Below are 16,933 nucleotides of genomic sequence, written 5' to 3' on the forward strand. Positions count from 1 at the left end.
TTAAAAAAATATTGGCACTTAGGAGAGAAGATCAAGATGGTGGAGTAGGAAGATGTGGAACTCACCTCCCCCAACAAACACATCAAAAATACATCTACAGGGCTTCCCTGGTGGCACAGTGGTTGAGAGTCCGCCTGCCGATGCAGGGGACACGGGTTCATGCCCCGGTACGGGAAGATCCCACTTACCGTGGAGCGGCTGGGCCCGTGAGCCATGGCCGCTGAGTCTGCGTGTCCTGAGCCTGTGCTCCGCAAAGGGAGAGGCCACAACAGTGAGAGGCCCGAGTACCGCAAAACAAACAAACAAACAAAAAATACATCTACAGCGGAGCCCGCTGGCCAATCAGGCAGCTCTCGTGCAGGCAGCTAGTGCCAGGCTATGGAGCGCTGAGCCGCGCGTCGTGCCCTGCGCTGCCCAGACTAGCAAACAATACAGTCAAGATGGCTAAATGTGATCCCAAGAAACCAAAGGGCAAGATGTCTGCTTATGCCTTCTTTGTGAAGACGTGCAGAGAGGAACATAAGAAAAACCCTGAGGTCCCTGTCAATTTTGCAGAATTTTCCAAGAAATGCTCTGAGAGGTAGAAGACAACGTCTGGGAAAGAGAAGTCTAAATTTGATGAAAGGGCAAAGGCAGATAAAGTGCACTATGATCGGGAAATGAAGGATTACGGACCAGCTGAGGGAGGCAAGAAGAAGGACCCAAATGCCCCCAAGAGGCCACCGTCTGGATTTTTCCTGTTCTGTTCTGAATTCCACCCCAAGATCAAATCTACAAACCCTGGCATCTCTACTGGAGATGTGGCAAAGAAGCTGGGCGAGATGTGGAATAACTTAAGTGACAGCGAGAAGCAGCCATACATCAACGAGGCAGCAAAGTTGAAGGAGAAATACGAGAAGGATGTCGCAGACTGTAAGTCTAAAGGGAAGTTTGATGGCACCAAGGGTCCTGCTAAAGTTGCCCGGAAAAAGGTGGAAGAGGAAGATGAAGAAGACGAGGACGAAGAAGGGGAGGAGGAAGAGGATGAATAAAAAAAAACTGTGACCTGTCTCCTTGTGAATACCTTACAGGAGGGAGCACCGTGATTGACACACCTCTCGCCCGGGACGTGTCTGTTGCCCTCATCAGGTTGAATTACCCAGTTGGATCATGATCATATCGTAGTCTCTCAAAGTGCTCTAGCAATTGTCAGTGGTTTACATGAAGTGGCCGTGGGTGTCTGGAGCACCCGGAAACTGTATCAAAGTCGTACATATTTCCAAACATTTTTAAATATGAAAAGGCTCTCGTGTTCTTCTCACTCTGTGCACTTTGCTGTTGGTGTGACAAGGCATTTAAAGATGTTTCTGGCATTTTCTTTTTTTTTTTTAATTTGTGAGGTCGTGTGTTAACTCTATGGTCATTGGCTAGGAATCCTGAGTTCTCAACTGTACATATCTATAGTTTGTAAAAAGAACAAAGCAACCAAGACACACTCTTGACGCTCCTTGCTTGGCGTGGAGGCTGTAGGAGCGATGCCTTCCAGAGGGGCCGTAGCTCAGGGCGTGCACTATGGGGCTGGACCTGTGGACACTGCAGTGGGCATCCATTTAGCTTCAGGTTGTCTTGTTTCTGTATATAGAGACATAGCATCCCGCTGCCATTCTTAGCTGTGGAAAAGGCGGGGGGGGGTCAGCTGGCATGAGACGTGTTTTGGATCCTTTTTAGTTGAAGTGCAGTAGTTTTAAACTGTTTGCTTTTTAAACAAACCATAGAACTCTTCATTGTCAGCAAAGCCAAGAGCCACTGCATTGATGAAAGTTCAAGAACCTTCTGTACTAAACATGATCTGCAATGTTCTGTTATTTTTTTTTTGTATGTTTAGAATGTTGAAATGTTTTTGAAGTTAAATAAATAGTATTACATTAAAAAAAATACATCTACATGTGGAACAATTCTGACTGAAAACTAACTGAAGATTAGCAGAAAGACTTCTCTACAACCAAGGCTATAAGAAAGACCCACGCTGAATTGAGTAGGAAGGGAAGAGAACCAATCAGGTTGGTTGTCCTGGGAGGGGACTCAGAAGAGGAGGGGGATTAGACAGACAGAGATCCTCTCTGGGGAGTGATTGGTTTGAGCTACATATTGGGCACCCCAGACCTGGGGCCCAAAACCAGGCAGACGAGTTCCCTTGGCTGGAGGGCTGGCAGGACTAACATGAGGGCTGTAGGAAGCCTGAACCCCACTAGTGAGGAGTGCACACATACTTGGTTACTCCTGAGACAGGGCAGAGAGGGATTGAAACTGCACAGGATGCTGCCTGATTTTTCTCAACCAGCCCAGCACATACCACAGCCTGAACCAATAGCCCACTGTGGCTGCGCTTGCTTCTCAGTGCAGCTCTACACTGGGGCAAGGACTGCCATGGCCAAGGGAAACCTCAGCTGTGAGGGACAAGGGTAGCTTAGACTAGGAGTAGCATCTGAGCAGGGTGGGGACAGCCATCACTGGCGCTCACACAGGCAGCACATCAATCAGCCCAGGTTCCTGACTGCAGCCAGCACAGCCACAGCCCCTGCCCAGATCCATGCTGAGCCACCTGCACTAGCCCCTCTTACTCAGTACTGCTCCCCTCTGGGGTAAGGGTGCTAGTGCAGGGAGAGGGGAGAGCACACGCTTAAAGAGAAAAGAGACAGCTTGAACCAAACCTTCAGGGCTTCTGACCAGCAATGTGGGATCCGCCCCCGTCCCCCATAGGGTGGTCTGCCCAGTAAGCAGAAAAGAAGCCCCTCCTCACAGCTGGCTCTGGCTGTAGCCCCTCCATCTTCAGCCCCACCTACTACCAAGGTGATACTTGCCAGCATATCCTGGGGAAAGACATGACTTTTGTTCATATCAGATCCAGCTCTCCTACCAATGCCACTGGGCACAGAGACAGTATAGGGACACTCCCACACATGGACACATCGTCAAGATCACAACAGGTAATGGTTTCACTTACTTTCATACAGACAGAGAAAGTTGAGCAAAAGTAGAAGAAAGAGGAATATGTTTCAATCGAAAGAACAAGAGAAAAATCCTGGGGGGAAAAAGAAAAAAACTGCTAAGAAAAAGAAAGAAAGAATTTACCAGATAAATAGGCAAAAGCATTAGTAATAAGAATGCTAACCAAGGATCCGAGCTTCAAGATGGCGGAAGAGTAAGACGCAGCGATCACCTTCCTCCCCACAAATATATCACAAATACATCTACATGTGGAACAACTCCTACAGAACACCTACTGAATGCTGGCAGAAGACCTCAGACCTCCCAAAAGGCAAGAAACCCCCCATGTACCTGGGTAGGGCAAAAGAAAAAACAATAAACAGAGACAAAAGAATAGGGACGGTACCTGCACCAGTGGGAGGGAGTTGTGAAAGAGGAAAGGTTTCCACACACTAGGAAGCCCCTTCGTGGGCGGAGACTGCGGGTGGCGAAGGGGGGAAGCTTCGGAGCCGCGGAGCAGAGCACAGCAACAGGGGTGCGGAGGGCAAAGCGGAGAGATTCCCGCACAGAGGATCAGGGCTGACCGGCACTCACCAGCCCGAGAGGCTTGTCTGCTCACCCGCCGGGGCGGGCAGGGCTGGAAGCTGAGGCTCAGACTTCGGTCGGGGTGCAGGGAGAGGACTGGGGTTGGCTGCGTGAACACAGCCTGCAGGGGGTTAGCGCACCACGGCTAGCCGGGAGGGAGTCCGGGGAAAAGTCTGGACCTGCTGAAGAGGAAAGAGACTTTTTCTTCCCTCTTTGTTTCCTGGTGCGCGAGGAGAGGAGATTAAAAGCGCTGCTTAAAGGAGCTCCAGAGACGGGCGCTAGCCGCGGCTAAAAGGGTGGACCCCAGAGACGGTCATGTGACACTAAGGCTGCTGCTGCCGCCACCAAGAAGCCTGTGTGCGAGCACAGGTCACTATCCACACCTCCCTTCTGGGGAGCCTGTGCAGCCCGCCACTGCCAGGGTCCCGTGATCCAGGGACAACTTCCCCTGGAGAACACACAGCGCACCTCAGGCTGGTGCAACGTCACGCTGGCTTCTGCCACCACACGTTCACCCCACATTCCATACCTCTCCCTTCCCCCGGCCTGAATGAGCCAGAGCCCCTGAATCAGCTGCTCCTTTAACCCTGTCCTGCCTAATCGGGAAACAGACGCCCTCAGGCGACCTACAGGCAGAGGCAGGGCCAAATCCAAAGCTGAACCCCAGGAGCTCTGCGAACAAAGAAGAGAAAGGGAAGTCTCTCCCAGCAGCCTCAGGAGCAGTGTATTAGATCTCCACAATCAACTTGATAAACTCTGCATCTGTGGAATACCTGAATAGACAATGAATCATCCCAAATTGAGGTGGTGGACTGGGAGCAATGATATATATTCTTTTTTCCTTTTTCTCTTTTTGTGAGTGTGTATGCGTATGCTTCTGTATGTGACATTGTCTGTATAGCTTTGCTTTTACCATTTCTCCTAGGGTTCTGTCTGTCCGTTTTTTGTTTTGCTTTGATTTGTTTTTTAGTATAGTTTTTGGTGCAGGTTATCATTGGTGGATTTGTTTTCTGGTTTGGTTGCTCTCTTCTTTCATTCATTCTTTCTTTTTTTATTACTTTAAAAAAAATTTTCATAATTATTTTTTATTTTAATAACTTTATTTTCTTTTTTCTTTCTTTCTTTCTTTCTTTTTTCCTCTTTTTTTCTGAGCTGTGTGGATGACAGGGTCTTGGTGCTCCAGCTGGGCATCAGGCTTGTGCCTCTGAGGTGGGAGAGCCGAGTTCAAGACATTGGTCCACCAGAGACCTTCCAGCTCCACATAATATCAAAAATCTCGCAGAGATCTCCATCTCAACGCCAAGACCCAGCTCCACTCAATGACCAGCAAGCTAAAGTGTTGGACACTGCACGCCAAACAACTAGCAAGACAGGAACACACCTCAGCCATTAGCAGAGAGGCTGCCTAAAATCATAATAAGGTCACAGACACCCCAAAGCAAACCACCAGACGTGGACCTGCCCATCAGAAAGAAAAGATCCAGCCTCAGGCACCAGAACACAGGCAATAGTCCCCTCCAACAGGAAGCCTACACAACCAACACTGAACCAACCTTAGCCACTGGGGGCAGACACCAAAAACAACAGGAACTACAAACCTGTAGCCTGTGAAAAGGAGACCCCAAACACAGTAACTTAAGCAAAATGAGAACACAGAGAAACACACAGCAGATGAAGGAGCAATGTAAAACCCCACCAGACCAAACAAATGACAAGCAAATAGGCAGTCTACCTGAAAAAGAATTCAGAATAATGATAGTAAAGATGATCCAAAATCTTGGAAGTATAACGGAGAAAATACAAGAAAGGTTTAACAAGGACCTAGAGGAACTAAACAGCAAACAAACAATGATGAACAACACAATAAATGAAATTAAAGATTCTCTAGAAGGAATCAATAGCAGAATAACTGAGGCAGAAGAACAGGTAAGTGACCTGGAAGATAAAATAGTGGAAATAACTACTGCAGAGCAGAAGAAAGAAAAAAGAATGAGAAGAATTGAGGACAGTCTCAGAGAACTCTGGGACAACATTAAACACATCAATATTCGAATTATAGGGGTCCCAGAAGAAGAAATGAGAAAGAAAGGGACTGAGAAAATATTTGAAGAGATTATAGTTGAAAACTTTGTAATATGGGAAAGGAAATAGTCAACCAACTCCAGGAAGCACAGAGTCCCATACAGGATAAATCAAAGGAGAAAAACTCCAAGACACATATTAATCAAAATATCAAAAAGTAAATACAAAGAAAAAATATTAAAAGCAGAAAGGGAAAAGCAACAAATAACATACAAGGGAATCACCATAAGGTTAATAGCTGATCTTTCAGCAGAAACTCTGCAAGCCAGAAGGGAGTCGCAGGAAATATTTAAAGTGATGAAAGGGAAAAAACTACAACCAAGATTACCCAGAAAGGATCTCATTCAGATTTGACAGAGAAATTAAAATGTTTAGAGACAAACAAAGCTAACAGAATATAGCACCACCAAACCAGCTTTACAGCAAATGGTAAAAGTACTTCTCTAGGCAGGAAACACAAGAGAAGGAAAAGATCTACAATAACAAACCCAAAACAATTAAGAAAATGGAACACACATATCAATAATTATCTTAAATGTAAATGGATTAAATGCTCCCACCAAAAGACACAGACTGGCTGAATGGACACAAAAACAAGACCCATATATATGCTGTCTACAAGAGACGCACTTCAGACCTAGAGACACATACAGACTGAAAGTGAGGGGATGGAAAAAGATATTCCATGCAAATGGAAACCAAAAGAAAGCTGGAGTAGCAGTTCTCATATCAGACTAAATCGACTTTAAAATAAAGACTATTAGAAGAGACAAAGAAGGACACTACATAACGATCAAGGGATCAATCCAAAAAGAAGATATAACAATTGTAAATATTAATGCACCCAAAATAGGAGCACCTCAATACATAAGGCAAATGTTAACAGCCATAAAAGGGGAAATCGACAGTAACAAAGTCATAGTAGGGGACTTTAACACCCCACTTTCACCAACAGACAGATCATCCAAAATGAAAATAAACAAGAAAACACAAGCTTTAAATGAAACATTAAACAAGATGGACTTAATTGATATTTATAGGACAGTCCATCCAAAAACAAGAGAATACACTTTCTTCTCAGGTGCTCATGGAACATTCTACAGGATAGATCGTACCTTGGGTCAAAAATCAAGCCTTGGTAAATTTAAGAAAATTGAAATCTTATCAAGTAACTTTTCCGACCACAACACTATGAGACTAGGTATCAATTACAGGAAAAAAAATCTATAAAAAATACAAACACGTGGAGGCTAAACAAAACACTATTTAATAACCAGGAGATCACTGAAGAAATCAAAGAGGAAATCAAAAAATACCTAGAAACAAATGACAATGAAAACACAATGACCCAAAACCTATGGATTGCAGCAAAATCAGTTCAAAGAGGGATGTTTATAACAATATAATCCTATCTTAAGAAATAAACATCTGAAATATACAACCTAACCTTATTACACCTAAAGTAATTAGAGAAAGAAGAACAAAAACACCCCTAAAGTTTGCAGAGAAAAGAAATTATAAAGATCAGATCAGAAATAAATAAAAAAGAAATGAAGGAGTGCTTCCTTGGTGGCTCAGGAGTTGACAGTCCACCTGCCGATGCAGGGGACATGGGTTCGTGCCCCAGCCCGGAAAGATCCCACATGCCACGAGCAGCTGGGCCTGTGAGCCATGGCCACTGAGCCTGCACGTCTGGAGCCTGTGCTCCGCAACAGGAGAGGCCACAACAGTGAGAGGCCTGCAAACTACCCAAAAAAAAAAAAAAAAAAAGAAAAAGAAATGATGTAAACAATAGCAGAGATCAATAAAACTAAAAGCTGGTTCTTTGAGAAGATAAACTAAATTGATAAACAATTAGCCAGACTCATCAAGAAAAAAAGGGAGAAGACTCAAATCAATAGAATTAGAAATGAAAAAGGAGAAGTAACAACTGACACTGCAGAAATACAAAGTATCGTGAGAGATTACTACAAGCAATTATATGCCAATAAAATAGACAACCTGGAAGAAATGGACAAATTCTTAGAAAAGAACAACCTTCTGAGACTGCACCAGGAAGAAATAGCAAATATAAACAGACCGATCACAAGCACTGAAATTGAAACTGTGATTAAAAGTCTTCCAACAAACAAAAGCCCAGGACCAGATGGCTTCACAGGCGAATCCTTTCAACATTTAGAGAAGAGCTAACACCTATCCTTCTCAATGTCTTCCAAAATATAGTAGAGGGAGAAACACTCCCAAACTCATTCAACAAGGCCACCATCACGCTAATACCAAAACAAGACAAAGATGTCACAAAGAAAGAAAACTACCAGCCAATATCACTGATGAACATAGATGCAAAAGCCCTCAACAGAATACTACAGAATACAAACAGAATCCAACAGCACATTAAAAGGATCATACACCATGATCAAGTGGGTTTTATCCCAGGAATGCAAGGATTCTTCAATATAAGCAAATCAATCAATGTGATACACCATATTAACAAATTGAAGAATAGAAACCATATGATCATCTCAATAGATGCAGAGAAAGCTTTCGACAAAATTCAACGCCCATTTATGATTTAAAAAACCTCCAGAAAGTAGGCATAGAGGGAACTTACCTCAAGATAATAAAGGCCATATATATGACAAACCCACAGCCAACATCATCCTCAATGGTGAAAAACTGAAACCATTTCCACTAAGATCAGGAACAAGAAAAGGTTGCCCACTCTCACCACTATTACTCAACATAGTTTTGGAAGTTGTAGCCACAGCAATCAGACAAGAAAAAGAAATCGGAAAAGAAGAAAGAAGGATGTCACTGTTTGCAGATGACATGACACTCTACATATAGAATCTTAAAGATGGTACCAGAAAACTACTAGAGCTAATCAATGAATATGGTAAGGTAGCAGGACACAAAACTAATGCACAGAAATCTCTTGCATTCCTATACACTAATGATGAGAAATCTGAAAGTGAAATTAAGGAAACACTCCCATTTACCACTGCAACAAAAAGAATAAAATACCTAGGAATAAAGCTACCTAAGGAACAAAAGACCTGTATGCAGAAAACTATAAGGCACTGATGAAAGAAATTAAAGATGATACAAACAGATGGAGAGATATACCATGTTCTTGGATTGGAAGAATCAAACATTGTGAAAATGACTATATTACCCAAAGCAATCTACAGATTCAGTCCAATCCCTATCAAACTACCAATGGCATATTTCACAGAACTAGAACAGAAAATTTCACATTTGTATGGAAACACAAAAGACTCCGAATAGACAAAACAATCTTGAGAAAGAAAAATGGAGCTGGAGGAATCAGGCTCCCTAACTTCAGACTATACTACAAAGCTACAGTAATCAAGACAGTATGGTACTGGCACAAAAGCAGAAATATAGATCAGTGGAACAGGATAGAAAGCCCAGAGATAAAGCCATGCACATATGGTCACCTTATCTTTGATACGGGAGGCAGGAATGTACAGTGTACAAAGGACAGCCTCTTCCATAAGTGGTGCTGGGAAAACTGGACAGCTACATGTAAAAGTATGAGATTAGATCACTCCCTAACACCATACACAAAAATAAGCTCAAAATGGATTAAAGACCTAAATGTAAGGTCAGACACTATAAAACTCTTAGAGGAAAACATAGGCAGAACACTCTATGACATAAATCACAGCAAGATCCTTTTTGACCCACCTCCTAGAGAATTGGAAATAAAAACAAAAATAAACAAATGGGACCTAATGAAACTTCAAAGCTTTTGCACAGCAAAGGAAACCATAAACAAGACCAAAAGACAACCCTCAGAATGGGAGAAAATATTTGTAAATGAAGCAAGTGACAAAGGATTAATCTCCAAAGTTTACAAGCAGCTCATGCAGCTCAGTATCAAACAAACAAACAACCCAATCCAAAAATGGGCTGAAGACCCAAATAAACATTTCTCCAAAGAAGATATACAGATCGCCAACAAACACATGAAAGAATGCTCAACATCATTAATCATTAGAGAAATGCAAATCAAAACTACAATGAGATATCATCTCACACCAGTCAGAATGGCCATCATCAAAAAATCTAGAAACAATAAATGCTGGAGAGGGTGTGGAGAAAAGGGAACACTCTTGCACTGCTGGTGGGAATGTGAATTGGTTCAGCCACTATGGAGAACAGTATGGAGGTTCCTTAAAAAACTACAAATAGAACTACCATATGACCCAGCAATCCCACTACTGGGCATATACCCTGAGAAAACCATAATTCAAAAAGGGTCATGTACCAAAACGTTTACTGCAGCTCTATTTACAGTAGCCAGGAGATGGAAACAACCTAAGTGTCCATCATCGGCTGAATGGATAAAGAAGATGTGGCACATATATACAATGGAATATCACTCAACCATAAAAAGAAACGAAGTTGAGCTATTTGTAGTGAGGTGGATGGACCTAGAGACTGTCATACAGAGTGAAGTAAGTCAGGAAGAGAAAAACAAATACCGTATGCTAACACATATATATGGAATCTAAGAAAAAAAAATGGTCATGAAGAACCTAGGTGCAGGATGGGAATAAAGATGCAGACTTAGTAGAGAATGGATTTGAGGACATGGGGAGGGGGAAGGGTGAGCTGGGACAAAGTGAGAGAGTGGCATGGACATATATACACTACCAAATGTTAAAAAGATAGCTAGTGGGAAGCAGCTGCTTAGCACAGGGAGATCAGCTTGGTGCTTTGGGACCACCTAGAGGGGTGGGATAGGGAGGATGGGAAGGAGGGAGACACAAGAGGGAAGAGATATGGGGATATATGTATATGTATAACTGATTCACTTTGTTATAAAGCAGAAACTAACACACCATTGTAAAGCAATTATACTCCAATAAAGATGTTAAAAAATAAAAATAAATAAATAAAATTTTTAAAGGAATGCTTACTGAATTGGGAAAAATAATAGATGAACACAGTGAGAATTTTAACAAGGACCTCGAAAATATAAAATAGAACCAGTCACCACTGAAGAATACAATAAATACAGGAATTTACAGCAGACTATGTGGTACAGAAGTACATGTATGTGATCTGGTAGACAGAATAATGGACATCACCCAAGCAGAAAAACAACAACAAAAATTTAACAAATGAGAACAGTTTAAGGGACCTTCAAGATAACATCAAGTATTCCAGCATTCACAGTATAGGGGTCCCAGAAGGGGAAGAGAGAGAAAAAGGGGATGAAAATATTTTCACTAAAACCAGGAACAAGACAGAGATGCCAACTTTCGCCACTTCTATTTAACATAGTGTTGGAAGTCCTAAACACAGCAATCATATAAGAAAAAGAAATATAAGGAATCCACATGTCAAGGGAAGTAAAACTCACTACTTTGTGATGACATGATACTATACATAGAGATCCCTAAAGACTCCAATCAAAAACTATTAGAATTCATAAATAAATTCAGTTAAGTTGCAGGATACAAGATCAACATTCATGCTGGTGTGATGAATTGGGAGATTGGGATTGACGTGTATACACTGATGCGTATAAAATGGATGAGTAATAAGAACCTGCTGCATAAAAAAATAAATAAGATAAAATTCAAAAGAAAAGAAAAGAATGAGAGAAAATATTTGCAAATGATATATCTGGTTAGGGATTAATATTCAGAATGTGTAAAGAACTACAACTCAATGACAAAGAACCAACTTTTACAGAAAGAACTAACTTGAATAGACATTTCTCCAAAGAACATATACAGATGGCTAATAAGCACATGAAAAGATGTTCAACATCATTAATCATTAGGGAAATGCAAATCAAAACTACAATGATACCGCTTCACACCCATTAGGATGGCCATTAACAAAAAAAGCAGAAAATAACAAGTGTTGGTGAGGATGTGGAGAAATTGGAACCCTTCTGCATTGCTGATGGGAATGTAAACAGGTACAGCTGGTGTGGAAAACAGTTTGATGGTTCATCAAGAAGTTAAACATAGAATATGATCCAAAATCCCACTTCTAGGTCTCTACCCAAAAGAATGGAAAGCAGGGACTCAAACAGACACTGCAACACCATTGTTCATAGCAACATTATTAACAATAGCCAAAAGGTGAAAACAGCCCAAATGTCCATTGGTAGATGAAGGGTAAACAAAATGTGGTAGATCCATACAATGAAAAATTATTCACTCTTAAACAGGAATGAAATTCTAATACATGCTGCAACATGGATGAACATTGAAAACAGTATGCTAAGTGAAAGAAGCCAGACACAAAAGGACTAGTATTGTGTGATTCCACTTAATATGAGGTGCCTAGACTAGGCAAATTCATAGACACAGAAGGTAGAATGGTGGTTGCCAGGGGCTGGAGGAAAGGCAGGGAATGAGGAGTTACTAATAGGTACAGACTTTCACTTTGGGGTGATGCAAAGCTCTAGAGATGGATTGTGGTAATGGTTGCAGAACAATGTGAATATACCTAATTGTACAATTGAAAATGGTTAAAGTGGTAAAAATAGAAAAAAAGAAAGAAAAAGATTAATATTCAGAAATCTGTTGCTTTTCTATGCACTAATAATGAACTATCAGAAAGAGAAAGCAAGAAAACAATCCCATTTACAACTGCATCGAAAAGAAAAAAATACCTAGGAATAAACTTAACTGGAGGTGAAAGATCTATACTGTAAAAACTATAAGACACTGATGAAGGAAATTGAGGATGCTAAAGAGAAATGGAAAAATACCCAGTGTTCATTGATGAGAAGAATTAATATTGTTAAAATGTCCATTGCAATCATAGCAATCTGCAGATTTAATGTAATCCCTATCAAATTACCCATGACGTTTTTCACAGAACTAGAACAAATAATTTTAAAATTTGTATAGAAACACAAAAGACTCTGAATAGCCAAAACAACCTTGAGAAAGAAGAACAGAGCTGGAGGAATCACACTCCCTGACTCTAGACTATATTACAAAGCTACAGTCATCAAAACAGTATGGTACTGGCATTAAAAACAGACATATAGATCAACAGAACAGGATAGAAAGCCCAGAAATAAACCCACGCACTTACGGTCAATTAATCTATGACAAAAGAGGCAAATATACACTGGAGAAAAGACAGTCTCTTCAATAAGTGGTGCTGGGAAAACTGGACAGCTACACATAAAAGAGTGAAATTAGAACACTCCCTAATACCACATACAAAAGTAAACTCAAAATGGATTAAACACCTAAATGTAAGACCTGAAACCATAAAGCTCCTAGAGGAAAAAAGAGGCAGAAAACCCTTTGACATAAATTACAACAATAGTTTTCTGGATCTGTCTCCTAAAGTAAAAAATTAAAAAAAGCAAAAATAAGCAAATGAGACCTAATTAAACTAAAAGTTTTTCACAGCAAAAGAAACCATCAGCAAAATGAAAAGACAACCTACTGAATGGGATAAAATATATGCAAATGATATGACTGATAAGGGATTAATATCCAACATATATAAACAGCTCATACAACTCAATACCAAAAAAGCAAACAACCTTATTCAATAATAGGCAGAAAAACTGAATAGACAGTTTTCCAAAGAGGAAATGCAGATGGCCAACAGGCACATGAAAAGATGCTGAACATCACTAATCATTACGGAAATGCAAATCAAAACCACACTGAGATATCACCTCACACCTGTCAGATAGGTTATCATCAAAAAGACCACAAACAGCAAATGTTGGCAAGGATATGGAGAAAAGGGAACCCTCATACGCTGTTTGTTAGTGGGAATGAAAATTGGTGCATCCACTGTGGAAGACTGTATGGGGGTTTCTCAAAAAACTAAAAATAGAACGACCAAATGACCCAGCAATTCCACTCCTGGGTGTATATCCAAATAAACCCCAAAACACTAATTTGAAAAGATACACTCACCCCGGTGTTCATAGAAGCATTACTTACAATTGCCAAGATGTGGAAACAACCTGTGTCCATCAACAGATGAATGAATAAAGAAGATGTGGTATACACACACCCCCGATACACACACACACACAATGGAATACTACTCAGCCATAAAAAAGGACGAAATGTTGCCATTTGCAGCAACATGCGTGGACTTGGAGGGCATTATGCTAAGTGAAATAAGTCGTAGAAAGATAAATACTGTATGATATCACTTATATGTGGAATCTAAAAGATATGTGGAATCTAAAAATACAACAAAGTAGTGAACATGACATTAAAGAACCAGAATCACAGATATAGAGAACAAACTAGTGCTTACCAGTGGGGAGAGGAAGGGGGCAATATAGGGGTGGCAGAGGGAGAGGTACAAGATAGGCTCAAGGATGTATTGTACAACACAGGTAATATAGCCAATATTTTGTAATAACTGTAAATGAAAAGTAACCTTTAAAGTTGTATATAAAAAACTAAAAATTGAGCTACCATATGATCCTGCAATCCCACTCCTGGTCATATATCCAGAGAAAAACATTGTCTGAAAGGATACATGCATCCCAGTATTCACTGCAGCACTGTTTACAATAGGCAAGACATGGAAGCAACCTAAATATCCATTGACAGAGGAATGGCTAAAGAAGATGTGGTACAAATATACAATGGAATATTATTCAGCCATTAAAAAGAATAATGAGGGACTTCCCTGGTGGCGCAGTGGTTAAGACTCATGCTCCCAATGCAGAGGGCCCAGGTTCAATCCCTTGTTGGGGAACTGGATCCCACATGCATGCCACAAACATGATTTGGCATGCCACAGCTAGGGAGCCCACAAGCCACAACTAAAGGAGTCCACCTGCCACAACTAAGGAGCCCACAAGTTGCAACTAAGACCCGGCGCAACCAAATAAATAAATAAATATTAAAAAAAAAAAAGAATAATGCCGTTTGCAGCAACATGGATGGACCTAGAGATTGTCATACTGAGTGAAGTAAGTCAGACAGAGAAAGAGAAATATCATATGATACCCCTTATACACGGAATTGAAAAAGAAATGATACGAATGAACTTATTTACAAAACAGAAACAGACTCACAGACTTAGAGAATGAACTTATGGTTACTGGGGGGAAGGGTGGAGGGAAGGGATAGTTAGGGAGTTTGGGATTAACATGTACACACTGCTATATTTAAAACGGATAACCAACAAGGACCTACTGTATAGCACAGGGAACTCTGCTCAGTATTATGTAACAACCTAAATGGGAAAAGAATTTGAAAGAGAATATATACATGTATATGTATAACTGAACCACTTTTCTGTACACCTGAAACTACCACAACATTGTTAATCAACTATACTCCAATATAAAATAAAAAGTTAAAAATTAAAAAAATAACGTTGTAGAAAAAGAAAAAATTCTAGTGCTGTACCAGGTCTTAGCACTCAATAAAAACTCTTTCCACTTCCCTTTTTATTGGAATAAATAAATAAATAAATAGTAAAAAGAGGGAAAATGTCAGATTGGTTGGTTGGCTTGTCCTTTGTTCCTGCAGCTAGCAAATGAGAGAACTAAAATGAGAGCCTCTGAATCTCACCCAAGTGCTTTATCCCCATCACCAAAATGGCCTGGTTTCCTCAAGTTGGAATGGAATTTTACAAGTATTAACCACGTGCTTGCCTAGAAAAACCACTATGTTCATCTCAATCTGCCATTTCCTTATCAGGACATAAACAGAAGAGACAATAGAAAGAGTAATGATTTCTTTTCCTCTCCAATACATAGTGCATCTGGAGGTGGATGTGCCATGAAGCTAATAGAGCTGAAGCTTTCAGTTCTCTCACTTTCCAAGGCCCTGGCAGTGTTCACTTGGTCATATGTTTGATAAAATTTATAAAATTGAATATTTGTGCATATGGCTTCTTATATGTCTTCCAAAACTACATAAGCTCTGGGTTCCACAAAACCCAGGTCTAGATACACAAAAGCCCCCATGTGTAGCCAATCCTATGAAAATTCCATTCCAATTTCAAAGAAAACATGATCTTAGCCAAACAACAAAGTCACTCTTTGATCCTTTTTTGTCAATTATTTTGTAAAGTTTAAAAAGATTGTGATCCCTAATAGATATGATCCCTTTAAGAACAGAGGATCAACTTAGTTCAACAGTTACTTACTCTTTATCTGGAATTTCTTCCCCCAGGTACCCAAATATCTAACCATCTTGCTCCATCATTTCATGCTATTCTCTGTCTAAATGTCATTTCATGGAGATTCCACCCTAAACAATGTATCTAAAGTAGCATCCTCCCACCCTGTCCTCTCACACTCTTTTAGTTTTTGTCAAAGCACTTGTCACCACGGACATATTTCATATTATTTGTTACATGTGTATTATTTGTGTCCCACCCCTCTCCTATGGAAGCTGTGAGAAGAGTCATCATGTTTTATTTTATTGATGTCCCATCAATGTCTAGAATAGTGGCTTTTACACTGTAGGCAATCAATAGAAAATTGCGGAGTGAATAAATATTTACAGAGCACCCATGCCGTGTCAGGACTGAGCAAAGCCCTGGGAATTCAGCAGTGAATGAGGCAGATAACTTATTATAGATGTTAATAAGTAATTACCCATGCAATGAGTAATTCCAACACAGAGTTACAGGTGCTAATGGAGTGTACTACAAGAACACTGGCATAGCCTATCGGGTTAAGGAAGACCTCTCTGAGATAGCGATGTTTATTTTATATGACTTCAGAGGCCTTTGTGCGGTCACTACGTGCAAGGGAAAGAAGACAAGGATGTTTTACTCCTTTTTCAACTCATTATAAGCAGAAACCTTCCTAGTATTGGAAAATGCCACCACACCAAACAAAATGGGCTACTTCTGTATAAACTGATTTTTCATATGACAAGAAATAGTTAGACAAGCTGTCAGATCAGTTAATATAACAAATAAAGGGTTAGATGAGTTGAACTTGAATTTATCTACTAACTCAAGGAGGCTATAATTAATTACTTTATTCTTTCATTACATAAATATTTATTAAGCACTTACTTAATGTCAGGCATCGAAAAGCTGAAACGCAGAGTGTTGTCTCTGAGAATTTACAGTATCCTAATTGGGCTCATCTCTTGCTTTCCTGCGATATTTCAGTTCACAGACAACAGTCAGCTAATCTTCACAAATGTCAGTGCTCAAAATATTCACTAATTCTCTAGCCCAAAAAGCAATCCAAACTCCATACCTGCCATTAAAGGCCTGCTATTCCTGGCCCTAAACTTACTTCCCAGTGCTAGTCAACTCTAGCCTATGCTGTGATTCT

The 16,933-nt window shown here is 40.5% G+C and overlaps 1 pseudogene; it reads left to right on the forward strand.

Annotated features, from left to right (window-relative positions):
- Positions 1-356: 356 nt before the first annotated feature.
- Positions 357-1,031, forward strand: LOC103084297 (high mobility group protein B3 pseudogene; annotated as a pseudogene).
- Positions 1,032-16,933: the final 15,902 nt, after the last annotated feature.

The sequence above is a fragment of the Lipotes vexillifer genome, unplaced genomic scaffold, assembly GCF_000442215.2.
Source record: "Lipotes vexillifer unplaced genomic scaffold, Lipotes_vexillifer_v1.1 scaffold896, whole genome shotgun sequence".
NCBI classification, from domain to species: domain Eukaryota; kingdom Metazoa; phylum Chordata; class Mammalia; order Artiodactyla; family Lipotidae; genus Lipotes; species Lipotes vexillifer.